The sequence below is a fragment of the Chelonia mydas genome, chromosome 3 (assembly GCF_015237465.2).
Source record: "Chelonia mydas isolate rCheMyd1 chromosome 3, rCheMyd1.pri.v2, whole genome shotgun sequence".
Lineage (NCBI taxonomy): Eukaryota > Metazoa > Chordata > Testudines > Cheloniidae > Chelonia > Chelonia mydas.
The window spans coordinates 163951311-163965949 of NC_057851.1; the positions used below are offsets into that span (position 1 = coordinate 163951311).

General features: G+C 45.4%; 1 protein-coding gene across 32 annotated transcripts in view; it reads right to left on the reverse strand.

Moving 5' to 3' along the window:
- Nucleotides 1-14639, reverse strand: part of TRERF1 (transcriptional regulating factor 1) — a 140910-nt gene that overhangs the window by 92948 nt on the left and 33323 nt on the right. For 30 of the 32 annotated variants that reach the window (XM_043543727.1, XM_043543716.1, XM_043543724.1 and 27 more), the window contains one exon: nucleotides 5069-5119. The exons of the other annotated variants lie outside the window; for them this stretch is intronic. The gene's annotated coding sequence lies outside the window, so the exon portion shown is untranslated. The remainder of the gene's footprint in view (nucleotides 1-5068; nucleotides 5120-14639) is intronic. 32 annotated transcript variants of the gene reach the window in all.

Below are 14639 nucleotides of genomic sequence, written 5' to 3' on the forward strand. Positions count from 1 at the left end.
AGTAATATGAATAAAATTCCTTAGAAGAATGCTGTAGTTAGCAAAAGGGAAAAAAACAAACTACTGTATTAAAAAGCTAAAGCCAGAAGATTCAGAGTTATGGTTAAATTTACAAGAAATCCAAATATTTGAAGATATGGAAATTCAACTGAGATACCCAAACTATCTTAACTATGCCCTTTAGTGATCCCAACTTCCCATTTCCCCTCTTTTGTTTCTTTTATTGTTAGTTGTGGGATCCTGCCAGGATATATTCTTGACCAAATGCTATTTTATATATTTATCAATGACCTACAAGAAAATATAAAATCAACAGTGGTAAAATTTGCAGATGACAAATTGCTGGATCAGTAAACAATGATAGGGACAGGTCAGTTATACAGATCAATCTAGATCTCTTGTTCAGGTGCGCTTATTTGAACATAGGTTTTAATACTGCCAAATGTGAGGTCATACCTCTAGGAATAAAAAGCGTAGGTCACATTTACAAGATGGGGGACTATATTGTAGACTGAAGTGACATTGAAAAGGACTTAGCGTATGTCACCACAGAAGTCGGGAGGGTGCTTCCCAGCAGGCAGATGCGCTAGCTCTGCTTGAGCTAGCACACTAAAAAATAGCACCATAGCTGCAGTAGCTCAGTCTACTCCAAACTAAAAACCTGCCTGACCCGCCGCCATCCATCCCACTGCAGCCACACTGCTATTTTTAGTACACTAGCTCTGCTCGAGCTAGCACATCTGCCTACCCATGCTTGGAAGCACCCTCCTGGCTGCTGTGTAGACATACCTTAGTGGCAATGGTAAATAATCAGATGCAAATCAGGTGCTCCCAATGCAAAGTGGTTGCTAAGACAATGAACACGAACCTTGGATGCATAAGCAAGAGACTATCAAGTAGAAGTAGGGAGGTGGTATTACCTCTGTATATTGCATTAGTGAGAACATTAATGGAATACTGTGTCCAGTTCTGGTGTTCTCACTTCAAAAACGATATTTAAAAAACTGGAAAGCATCAAAAGGGTAACAAGAATGATTTGAAATCTGAATAGGCCTTCCAGTGAGAGACTTAAGAAGCTCAATCTATTTAGTTTATTGAGGGGAAGGTTAGGTGGTGACTTACCACCAAGACGGCCTAGTGCTTCAACAAGATCAGCTGGCTGAAGCTGAACCTGAGCAAAACAGAGCTGATGCTGCTGGGCAGAGGAAAACCTTTTCAACAGTTAGCAGCCACAGTGCAATCTCCTTTGGTTAAAGGTACAGATCCACAATTGGTCAAATCAGTCCATAATTTAGAAGTACTCCTGGATTCCTCGCTGACACCAAGCTCTCTCATAGCAGCATTCACGAGTAACACTTTCTGTCATCTCCCGTCGGCTAGGAGACTTCAACCTATCCTGCCAAATGATGACCTGGACTCAGTTATTCACAACTTCCTCACCTCTCGGCTGGACTACAGCTATGTGATATACTTTGGCACAAAGGCTTCGGCACTTAGGAAACAACAACTAGCACAGAATGCTGCAGCACATCTCCTCAGCAACACAGACTAGCAGGAAACTTGTTCTCTGCTCTCTCCATTGGCTTCCAGTAGAATATCAAATTGAATTCAAGGTCTTGGTCATTATCTTCAAGGCACTCCATGGTTTGGGCCCAGAGTATTGAAAAGATTGCTTAAAGCTCCAGGATGAAGATGCGGTTGACAGTTTTCTCCTCTCACACAATGGAACTCTTAAGAGCGAACTTCATCCATACTGGAAACATTACTTTCTTAACCAGGTCAAGACCATGGAATTAAATCTCCCAGCAACTACCAGCCTTCCGCTCCAAGTGCAAGACTCATTTCTTTGCATTTGCCTTCTCTAAAAAATATTTAGCGGGGTGGGGGGGGGGGTGTGTGTCTGTCTTGTTTTGGTAAGCTTGTGTTTTAGTATTCCATTCGGTTAAATGGGAATTTGTACAGTAGGTTTTTTTGTGTGGAATGCAAGGCTGGAGTTGGTACCAGTTGGTAGTCTGAGTTTCTTGTTTACTTACAGCAGAGGTGGGCAAGCTACAGCCCACAGGCCACATGCGGCCCACGGGACCCTCCGGCCCAGCCCCTGAGCTCCTGGGTCAGGAGGATAGCCCCTGGCCCCTCCCCTGCTGTTCCCCCCTCCCACACAGCCTCAGCTCACTGCGCTGCCGGCACAATGCTGTGGGCGGCAGTGCAGCTGCAGAACGGCAGCCTGACCCAGTGCTCTGTGCTGCACGGTGGCATGACTGGCTCCAGGCAGGCGGCACAGCTACCTGTCCCGGTGCTCTAGGCAGCGCGGCTCTAGCGCCGCAAGCCACCAGTGCTCCAGGAAGCGTGGTAAGGGGACGGGGGGGTTGAATAGAGGGCAGGGGAGTTTGGGGTGGTGGGCAGGGGTGTGGATAGGGGTCGGGGCAGTCAGAGGGTGGGGAACAGGGGGGTTGAATGGGGACAGGGGTTCTAGGGGGACAGTCAGGAATAAGACAAGGGGTTGGATGGGGCGATGGGGGGCAGTCAGGGGCAGGGGATGGTCAGGGGACGGGGTGGGTCAGATCGGGGGCTGGGACACGTCTGGCTGTTTGGGAAGGCACAGCCTCCCCTAACCGGCCCTCCATACAATTTCAGAAACCTGATGTGGCCCTGAGGCCTAAAAGTTTGCCGGACCCTGACTTAGAGCATCACCATGGGGGCAGAAGTAAGGTAGTTTGGATATCTGTCAAAGGCTCCCCTGAGCCAAGGACCCCATGGAGCAGGCTCACCTTAAGTTTTACAGCAAACAAATGAACACTGAGCTCAAAATAGCTACTTGGGCATTACAGTCCATAACTAACAATAGCCAGAGATCCAAGGCAAACACTGTCAAGGTTAAGCCCTAACTGGGCCAGGTTACTTGGGTTAGGGCAGGGAGAGCCTTCCTTCCCTGGCTTCATCCTGTCCCATAGTAAAAGCAGCCAGCCCTTTTTATCTGGCCTGCTGAGTCCTGATTGACCTCCACCTGCTCCTGGCCCTTTGAGGTGCTAGAGGACCAACTCTTGCTGATTCTGCCTGCAGCTGATCATGGGAGGCCTCTTTAGGAAACCCCTAGAGGTCCAAAGTTGCTGCTCTTCCCCTTCCATAAGGGTACCGTCTTAGTACAGGGCCTTCTGGCAGACAGTAGCAAATGCCTAGTAAGCTACATCACAATATCCTACCTGTCAATTTCCATATATTAAAATATTTGGAGTTTTAGTAAGTTTAACCTTAACTCTGAATTTCCAGGCTTTTGAACTGGGGTGGGGCGGGGGGGATTTTTTCTCCCGTTATATCCAACTTTCTTGTAAGGATTTTTATCATGAAATTAATTATATGTTCTATCAACCTTAACTTCACCTCAGCAAAGTTACTGTCTTGGATACTGCTTATTTTTTAAAGCTAGTCTGAACGTGGATTGGGGATAAAGCATGGGGTAGAAGCACTCACTCCTACCTTTCAGTACTAAGGGTGAAATCCTGGCCCCACTGAAGTCAAAGGCAAAATTTCCATTGACTACACTGGGGCCACGGTTTCACCACAGGTCTTCAATTGTGTCAACTTAGTGAACTAAATTTTACTTCTCTCCATTTTCCTGACTTTTGTGGTTTTGGAGGGGTTTTGGCTGCAAGTGATGAAAAAAAAAGATTTTTTGGAAACTGGTGAACATGTTTGTTATTTTGGCATTGTAAGTAAGTAACCCCTGTTCTGACTTACTTTGAAATTCAGGTGGAGGAGGGGGGAACAAAACATCCGTCAAAGAGCTCACTCACCTACCAGTTCTAAGGAAGGTCTCTCTTTTTTTGTGGTATTTAGGAGCAGGGGTTTCTAATGAAAATTAACTTGCAGTCTTAATTATTAAGAGGTTGCTCCCTCTCCATAGCAATGGTAATGACAGCTGCCTCTTATAGAACAGCACCATTCATGTGTACAGCACTTTGCAAATAATTAAACTAATTATCACAACATCCTGAGAAAAAGAAAAATCGGAGTATTGCTATTTCACTGATGGACAAACTGACTCAAAGAACTGAGGTGTGTTACCCAAGCCCAGAGGGGTCATTGGTGGGGCCGCAGTTAAAACTCTGAAGTTCCTATCTTCCAGCTCCCTTTTCAATCCCTTATAGCTATACCACACCACCTCCCTATATTACATATGCATTACAAACACAGGGAAAAAAACTGCCTGTCAGTGTGCTTTGCACACAAAAACTGAAAATGGCTCTTCCATTTAATTTCCACATCTTTATCAACATTTTATAAGAAACTGAAGACAGTGTCAACTACTCAGTGACTAGAGCAAATAATGTTACAGAAATTTTAGATACCTGAACAGTTTACAGTATAGTTTGGCCAGATAATCCATAATAAAACTGATTTTTACCCAAATGGACAAGATAAGAATCTTAAACAGGTTCCCCCATCCATATTTTATAATAGAATACTCATGACATTTAAACTCGGGAAAGCTAGTGAGACAAAGATGGGAAGGGGGAAGTGGGTATTCCATTTCTACATTAAAAGCAGAACCAAAAACTCTGTTCTTTCATAACATGATACTTATTTAAATAAGAAAGACATACCAAATTTGTGGAGAAACATCATTTCTAGTCCTCTCAGCCACTGAAGTTAAACACGTTCCCTTGCAGCTTTCCTATAATTTGCTCAACAGGAAAGCAATTAACCTATTCACATTTCTTAGGATATTACTTGTACTTATATAGGCCAAATTTTCCAACTTCACTGCCTGAAGTTAGACACCCAATGCCACATTTAGGGACTTAAGTGATTTGTTTCTTCAAAAGACCTGAGCATTCACATTTCCATTGTCGTCAATGGGAAACTAGCTGCAAGTGCTCAGCACCTATGGGTGAAGGGGGTTGGGGGTGAAAATCAAGCAACTTTTACTTAGCTGCCAACAATGTGAATTTAGAGAGCTATCTCCATGTACTCAAGTTAGAAAATAATGGATCTATGAATTTTCCCAACTGCAGAAGAAAGAATTCTCCATAATTTGTAGCAAAGAAAATAAAACTATAACTTAAGTTACCTGTTGTTGAATTATTGAGATCAACTTTCTTATGTCTTCCTGAGCAGGCTTCTGCGGGGACAAAAAAATATCATATGTTTAGGGGAATTATTCAAAACAGCGTAGTAAAAGATTTTTGTGCTCCTTTGAATTAACAAAGGAACAAAATAAAACAAGCTACAGTATATCCATTTAGTCAGAAAACACCTGCTTAGTTAGGCCCCAATCCTGCTCCCAAGAATGTCAGTACTTATATTCCCAATAACTTTCATCATGCAGGAACAGGCCATTACTACTCAATTTACTTAACCACTCATTTAGTAAACCTACAGTGTAGTATCATTTCAAGGACCCAATAATAAAACAAAATGTTTGCAAAACAGAGTGTTACTGCAAAATGCATTAACGCAGTACCTCCCATTAATGGATTTTTAAAATAATCTGAATATACATAAGTGTACCACTTTTCAGATGATCAGTATTAATCTAATTCTGACATGTTAAGACAAGTAACCTTGGCATTGCAACTCATCAAGCCCAAACTAGCAGGGACAGCAAGTCCTGGTCACTGTTATTTCCTTGCCAGTTCCTTCCAAAATCCCACAGTGCAATTTCGATGAACAAAGTGCTTTCATCTCATAGTGTTTCTTATAATGCTTTCATACTTCTGACCAACTTGTCAGCGAGGCTCCCAAGTGGAACTTGCAGAACCAGAATTAAGATTTACAAGGGCCCCAGGCTCTGGAAAGGGAAGAGAATAAAAGACTGCTGGCGGGAGGAAGGAAAGGTGCTCCAATGGTAAGTCTGGCACCCACCAACACACTGCAGCATTACCCACTCTCTCAGTTTTATTGTAAGTCTCACAATTTCTGTTTTGTTGTGTTTTTTAAAAGGGTTCTCATGAATTTCTGACTGCTGGCTTCAACCCTATGAAATCTGCCCTTACCCAAAAGGAGACAGCGTCTCTCATTTCTGTCAACAGGACCCAAGCTACAAGCTGCCCTTAGCTATTTAGCTACCATGTCTCTGACCTTTGTAGAGGAAAGTGAGGCTGCTCCCAGGAAAGTTGGATGCCATCTCCCATTGGCTGAAATGGGGCTAACAGAGGGAAGATGGTGGCTCCTCAGTCTCTATATGAATGCCAGGGGACAGGAGAATGCAGAGTTTCAGGAATGAGACCATGGGGGGGGGCAACAAGGGAAAATGTGCTAAGAAAGAGGATGTGCAGGAATGATCAGGGAAATGACCAGGGGGGAGGGGGGAAGGGGCAGAGGAAATAGGAGGCAGATTGGGAGGGTGCAGGGAAATATAGTGTGGCAGAGAGAGAGCCTGTGGTAGGGGAGACAAGGTTAAGAGAGGGAAATATAAGTGGGCAAGTTAATGAGGCAGATGGGGGACTGGAGATTATAGGGGATCATGAAGGGAGAATATGAGTGAGACAGCTGCCTATTCTGCCTAGTTACAGATGGGGAGGGGGAATTATGAGTCATTGAGTGCCAGCTCCTCTCACACACCACAGGAGAGAGTAAGTGCAGTCCCTTCCAAGCAGTGAACAGGGAAGCCACATTCTGTGTATATTTAAGGTTATTTTTGATCCTGAAATTATCTTACACAATCTAGGAGTGGAGAGCTTCCCCATACAAGGTGAGAAATATCCAAAAGCAGGCAAAAAATGTAATTTATTTACGGTTTTAAATCTTGTTTTTAATCCAATCATGATTTTTTTGGCTCGGACTCATGATTTTTGAATGTTTGGTGTTAGCAACATGGCCACTGCCAGAAAAGGCGTCAGGACTCTTGAGCTACAGAATTTGCACGATACGATAGCCCAGCCAACTGGCTATTTTGTTTGTGTTTGGCCCTATACAGTTAAAAGCCTGTAAAACAAACGCTAGTTGATGTATTACCAACAGTGCCTATGGTAAAGGTCTACAGGAATCCCCTTAACAACAAGGAAGAACCAATACTCAGCCTTAATGAAACTGGCTAGTCAACCATCATCAAGAGGCCTATTAGCAACTGAACAAAAGGCTCAGGTGCCACTTCATATGGGTGCTGAGAAGGCTGCAGAAATGACTAACACTGTTTACACCACACCAACAAACCCCTTGTAATTGAGTCAGCTGGACCAAACCAGTCTGAGAACCTTTCATTTTTTCCATATTAGCCATGATGATTCAATTTAAGAACACCAGTTGCACATCAGCTCTGCTGTTTTAAACCATGTCAACTGCAATGCCCTCTTGGTACCTATTTCATAGCGTCCAGTACAGCTTCCAGACATAGTGAATTGTGGAAGATTTGAAAAGGCCACTTATGCACTGTGGAACAGCAGCAGGAGGACTAGCTGAACCATTTTAGCTATTCTGTGTTCATGTTAGCACTAAACCAGTTCAGATTGAACAAGTTATTTAGACCTTCTGAAAGCAAGTTTAATCTACACAGTTTTGGGAACATACGCATGTGTACATATGATGTGATTTACAAGGTAAGGTACAACAGTACACTGTCCGGAATCCTTAACACCCGGTCCATACTGTACCTGTTGGGGACACAGACCAACACCAGCCATGCCTGTAGGGACCTGAGACGGAGTCACGCATGCCGGACCCTGTAAATGCATACCTCCATATGACCCAACCGTCTCAGGCACATGTGGGCAGTGGTGAATGATTGGGCACCCAGAGACGAGACGAGGTCCACCATGGCTTGGAACAGAGTCTTGGGAGGAAGGCTTTGGCTCGAGTGGTGTCAAGTACTGCCTCAATGAATTCTATATGTTGCACTGGGGTGAGGGTCGACTTTTTGTCGTTTATTATTAGGCCCAGGTCGCAGCAGGTGGAACAGACCAGATTGAGATGCCTGATCCGAGGACTGGCACCTTATCAACCAACCAGTCATCGAGGTACGGATAAATCTGGACTCCCCAACATTGCCGGTAAGCGGCCACTGGTGCTATACACTTTGTGAACATTCTCGAGGCCAACGAGACCCAAAAGGGCATCGCTGTGAACTGGAAATGGTGCTGGCCCAACGTGAAAGAGAGGAAAAGCCAGTGCCCCAAGGAATATGGAAATATGGAAGTAGTGTCTTTTAAATCAAGGGTGGTGTACCAGTCTCCTGGATTCAGAGAGGGGATGATGGAGGTCAGGGAGACCATACAAAACTTCAACTTTTTGAGAGACTCGTTGAGGCGGTGCAGGTCTAGAATAGGTCTGAGGCCCCCTTTTGCCTTCGGAATAGAGGAAGTAACAGGAGTAAAATCCTCTTCCTTCCATCTCTTGAAGGACCTCTTCCACTGCCCCTAGGCACAGGAGGTTTTCAACCTCCTGAACGAGGAGTTGCTCGTGAGAAGTGTCCCTGAAGAGGGACAGGGAAGGGTGGTGGCAGGGTTGGTCGGCTACAAACTACAGAGTATAGCCCGATGAGACTGTGATGAACACACAGAGGTCCAAGGCGATATGGGACCAGGCCGACAGGAATAGGGTGACCAGATGTCCCAATTTTATAGGGACAGTCCCGATATTTGGGGCTTTGTCTTATATAGGCACCTATTATCCCCCGCCCCGATTTTTCACATTTGCTATCTGGTCACCGTAGACCAGAAAGGGTGGAGGTGGTTGATGAAGACGGGGAATGGATCCGGTGCAGTGACTGGGGCATCGTCCTTGGATGCACCCTCAAAATGACTGCTTCTGGCTGCCTTGATGCCTGGAAGGATCAGGCTGGGCATGTGGACGAGATGACGACTGGTGGCATCACTTAAAACCCCTGTCTTGGTCCTTTTTGTAGAAGCTGGAACGAGGGGTACCCCAAGACCTTGATGACGGCAGAGGCGGAGGGAGGGGGGGGGAGAACACGCGGAACGGCTTTCTGGCCTGCTGAGGAGTATGTAGGCCTAAGGAGCAGAGGGTGGCCTGGGAGTCTAGCATCAGTCAGCTCAGAGAAGAGCCCTGTTCCCTCGAACGGGAGGTCCTAGAGGGTGGATTGCATTGCCTGGGACAGCCTGGAGGTCTGTAACCAGGAGCTACACCTCCTGGCTATTGCAGAGGCAACCATCCTGGACACCGAGTCCGTGGTGTCCCAGGCCATCTGGAGGACACCCCTGGCTACCACCTTACCCTCCTCTATGAGAGTGGCAAACTCCTGCACGCAATCCTGCGGGAAGCTCGCTTTGAACCTCCTGATGGAGTCCCACAGGTTGAAACTGTATCTGCCGTAGAGGGCCTGATGGTTAGAGACCCTAAACTGGAGGCTTGCTATGGAATACATTTTTCTGACATAAGTCCAGCCTCTTGGCATCTTTATTTTTGGGGATGCCTCTAGCCTGGCCCTTTCATTGACGGCAGACACAACCAGGGACCCCACAGGAGGGTGTGCATATAGGTATTCAAACCCCTTTGCGGGGACATAGTACTACTTTTCCACCTTCTTGGATGTGGGCAGAATGGAAGATGGTTAGCCACACAGACTTGGGAATCTTTAGGACCCCTGGGTGAATGGGCAAGGCGACCCGGGCTGGGGCAGAGGACAGAAGGACACTGAAGAGGTCATTGGGCTCCTCAGCTAGCTCCTCAACCTCCAAGTTCAGGTTGGCCACCACCCTTTTAAGTAGGGCTTGGTGCTCCCTGAAGTCATCAGGGGGGCTACCAGTTTGCGAGGGCCCCACCACCACCTCATCTGGGGACGATGAGGATGACTGCACCGCCAAAGGCTGGAGGGCATCCCCTTGCTGCGACGGGACTGCTCCGCAGCTCGGCACCGCTTCGGATTGGGCTCTTTGCACCAAAGCCGGTGCCAGCTGTGCTGGGGGTAGCGTGTCCAATGCTGCCTGGGAGGAGTGGTGGGATTATGGTGCCAGCATCACAGTCACCCCCCACGGGTTCCAGTACTGCCACGAGGCAGTCCATGCCCCTTGACCCCATGCCAATGCTGCAAGCGTCTTGGCAGGTTCCTGGCTGGGAGACGATTTGCCCCAAACAGTGGAAGAGCTAAACTGTCCCTCCGACCACTGTCCTTCTAGTGACCAGGTCGGGGCCGTGGAAGCCTGACTCTGTCGACTGACTCTTGTCAGCAACCGGTACAGTGAAGGCGAGGGCCGGTGCCTGCTCGAAGAAAGCACCAGGGCCCCAGCAACCGGTGCCGTGACCAGGAATGGTCTTGTGTTGGAGGAGACAGACGCCTCGGAGACCTGTAAGGCGATGGCAACCGGTGCCTTGGCAATCTCTGGTGGGAGGACCGTCGGTACCAGGAACACTGGGATCAGCGTTGCGACTCTGGAGTCCCACATCTTGTAAGCGGAGACCATGGTGTTGGAGATCTAGGCCTCCTGGCTGGAGACCGGGGTTGTGGTACCAGGGTCCTTGGCCATGGCGAAGGGGAACAGCGCCTCTGGTCTGGGACCAGGGGCGTACCACTGCCTTTCGGGGCGGTCCCATCACCGGCTTGGTCGTCTAAGCTGGTGTCTTGGCAGGATCACCCATGCAGCAAGGCATCTGTGATGCCTATCGGCCAAACTGTTCTTTGGCCGCTGGGCCCGCCTCAGGCGCAGATCGCCCTGTGATGGGCCGAGACCCCCTACTGCTCCCCAGAATCGGAGGTGGGTCCCTGGCTGGGCTAGAGGGTCTGACCACAGCGGTACCCCCCGAGAGCCTCCGTTGCGGACACGAGGCCTAGCTCAGGTCCTTTGCCCGAAGTTCCCTTGCATGGTGCCTGCAGACCAGATAACTTCGACTGCTTCTTTGATACCGGCGAGGCGGAATGGTGCTGGATGGATCCTAGTGCCAGCACTGCAGATGCTGAAATATCGGGCGTGGAATCAGAGTGCAAGGGCTTTGATGCTGGGTGCAGAGCAGCCTTCATGAGGAGGGCCCTTAACCAAATGTCCCGCTCTTTTGGAGTTCGGGGATGAAAATATTTGCAGATCCAGCACTTGTCTTTTCGATGAGACTCCCCCAGGGACTTCAGACAACTCTCGTGAGGATCGCTGATGGGCACCGGCTGGCTGCACTCAGAACACAGCTTAAAGCCTGGGGAGCGGGGCACAAAGTCCCAGCCAGGACTCTAACTACTAAACTACTACTAGAACACTTAACAAATAAAGTGATCACTGGCTAAATAGCAAAGGAGAACGATCTAAACAGTGAAGAACCACTAATGCTCTTGCTAAGCAACACCAGGTGCTCCAACCAATGATCATGGGTGGTAAGAAGGAACTGAGAAGGCATAAGGCTGGTGGCGCCCGATATACTGCAGCATGAGAGCAGCACTCCAGAGGACACCACAGCCAGCCCTACAGATACCACTAAGGCAAAAGTCTCCGACAACTGTGCACTTGGAGGTGCGCACCCCTAGAATGGAATCGACATGAACAAGCACTCGAAGAAGGACTCAATCTAATTTGGAAGGATAAAGGGCTGAGTTTATTCTACAGGGATTTGAACCTGTGGTACTGAGGAGTCTAGGCAATTAGCTGGATCTGACCATTAGGGCTATTCACTTCACAGTATGCACTCCAACACTAGCCAAAAGACAAACAGGAAGTCATGAGCGGCATAGAAACGATATAGATTTGAGGAATTCAGAAAAGATAACACGCGGTACAGAAGTGACAGCACTGGGTGGTGACTGATTATCAACAAATTAATAAACAATTCTTCTGTGTCAGTTCCTATCCAAAACAATTTAACTGTTCATTGTTCAGACTTTAGGATTCCAGTACTTAAAGTCAGTATACAGGAAATAGAAATAGAAATTGAAGAATGTAAGCCTAATTCTAGGATTTTTGACGTTCACTTGCACACCTCCCACTTGTCATTCCTCACCATGAAACTGCCCATTCACTGAATGTCTGGGTTAGATACTGAAAGTTGACTGAAGGTTACATTTTATTTTCCAAGTATTAACACTATTAGTCAGCAAACTTTTCTGTTACCAGAGTGAAGGGGAGAGGTAAAGGCAGGTTTCAACTTAGAACTGCAAGTCCTATGCCTACTACTACTCAGCCTCTCTTGCAATATTTCAAATCTGAAGTGATTATTTAACAGGGGAAACAAAAACAAAACTTTTAGGAAAGTTCACATAGCTCAACTACTTTTTTTTGTTTTTGTAAATGCTTCAAAAATATATTAACCTTATTTGTTACTTTAATAAGGACTTAAGTTGCAAGAAATTCAGCTAGATCAACTGAAATATTTTACTAGTTTTAGCATTAATTTTTCCCCTGCATCAGAAGAGTATAGTTACCTTAGTCTTCTTAAACCTCAATACAGGCCTCCATTATTCTAAGAATTAAAGATCTGATCTACCTGGGAAGATCCCTGTGCCTGCAAGCAGATCCATTTACTTCACCTGGGTTTCGTGTAAGGGTCTACCAGCACAAATCAGCTCTCAGGATCAAAGCCTAAATTTTGTATACTTATTAACAACAAAAAATTATGTTATTGTAGTTACCAAAGGATTGTGATGGACACTGTAGAAACACAGGGTATGTCTACAATGCAAATTAAGGTGTAACTGTAGCACGGGCAGGCATACCTGCACTAGTTTTAATCTAGCTAGCATGGATAACAAAAGCAGTGAAAATGTGAGGAAATGGACCCCAGTGTGGACCAGCAACCGAAGTACATATACAGGATCGCCTGTGGGCATGCACTGGGGTGGCTGTCCCACACTGCCACATCTTTACTACCATTGTTATTTCTGCCAGCTAGATTAAAGCCAGCAAGGGTATATGCCTACCAATGCTGCAATCATACCTTCACTTGCAGTGTAGGCATACCCAGAGATGGAGAGAGTCCCTGCCCAAGAACAGAGAAAGGATTGGAGACAAATATACAAGTAAATGAATATCATGATTTTTTGCCCAGTATTGTTTACAGAGCGGGGGAAAAACACTGTTAAATTGGGAACAGAGGCAGGGTGAATGATTTGCACTAGCAATGTGTGGGGTTTTATGGACAAATATTTTACATACCATGCTAATCTCCTCACCCTATTAAGAACACAGTACGTCAAAACATCCTGATTCCATTTGCAATAAAGAAAATCTTTTTACCACCAATCTGAAAGCAAATCAGCAGCAGCATACAAGCCTTGCAATTCAGAAATAAAAATCTAATATTTTATAAATTAGGAAAAAAGGCAATTTCTACCCTCATATTAATTACATAGCATTAGGGGATTGAATCACCTGCAATGATTTTACAATCCTGGATATAAAAGTAATAAGAATGTTTGTTACAACATGCTAGGTAAGAAATATTGGAAGAGATTCCCCTCCTAGAAAGGGGTTAGAAGGTCAAAGTGTGCAATTTTATGACTAGATATGTCAACCTAATAAAATGCAGCACCATCACATGAAATATACGTAGCTAAATTATGTAATTATGAAGATGAGGGACTAACACCATTGGCCAGAGGTACTAATGTCATATATTGTAGATGTTTCTACAAATCCCCGTCAATGCATCTAAATCCTGACATGCAACACTCCAACTACAGCCTAAGGTACAGTCTACGTATAAGCAACCAGTTATTAAACATGGTAATTTTTGAAATAAACTAACATATACCATGGACTGAGAAAACCAAATCGCTTTTGCAACATTGCTAACCCCCCAAAATTAAAAAAGTAACAAGACTGGCCCCAAAATCATAAGGGGTTTTGTTTGTTTTTGTTTTTTAAATAAAGAGACTAAATAAAGTTTTTTAGTCTGTCTTAATTTTTTAATTCCCCATTCCATGTGTGTGACAATTAGTTTTCCCCACTCTGAGCACCAGACTGGGAGCTAAGAAATGCTGAGATGTAGTCCCAGCTCTGACAACTATGACTTTAGACAAGTATAGGGCTTCACACTCTAAGATGCCAAGCACCCACAATTACAACTGAAGTCAATGGGAGCTGCAGCTGCTAAGAACCTCTGAAAAAGGCAGATCCCATAACCATTCTGTGCCCCAATTTTCCCATCTGTAAAATGGAAATACCACCAATTTCCTATCTAGCAGGGGTGTTGTGACAATTCATTTTTGTACAGCACTGTGAAGATGAAAAATGTACACTAAGTATTAAAAATGCTTCATGTTATGAATGCTGTTTCCTCATCCTTCATAGACGAAATTCCTTGTCACTATTCCCTCTTTTTAGTTATCACTTGCACTACTCACCCATTTTTGTTGTCAGGAACTGATTGATTGTTTTTGCTTTTACCAGAGTAGGGTAAAATAAGTTGCCTTCACTATAATTTTGTTTTCTCTAAATGAGGATCAGCTGCTCTGTCCATGTAAGAGCAAGATTTTATTAAAAAAAAAAAAACACCCCCCACACACACAAAAACCAGAAGACTGGCAGTCATGATTGAGATCTGATGCAAGTGATATAGGGGAATGAATGCATACTCATGGAGACAACCTTCAATAGCCAGCCCTCTAAAATTCCAGTGATCTCACCTCTTGCTGGCTATATTCACAAAGCTCATACAAGAACCATAGGAAAGTTTGTTCTATTTAACAAAAGTAAATGTAATTTTGCTGCTCCTAACGTAAATATTTTTTTAATTGGTTGACTTTTTTAACCTCCCAGACCCTATTAATT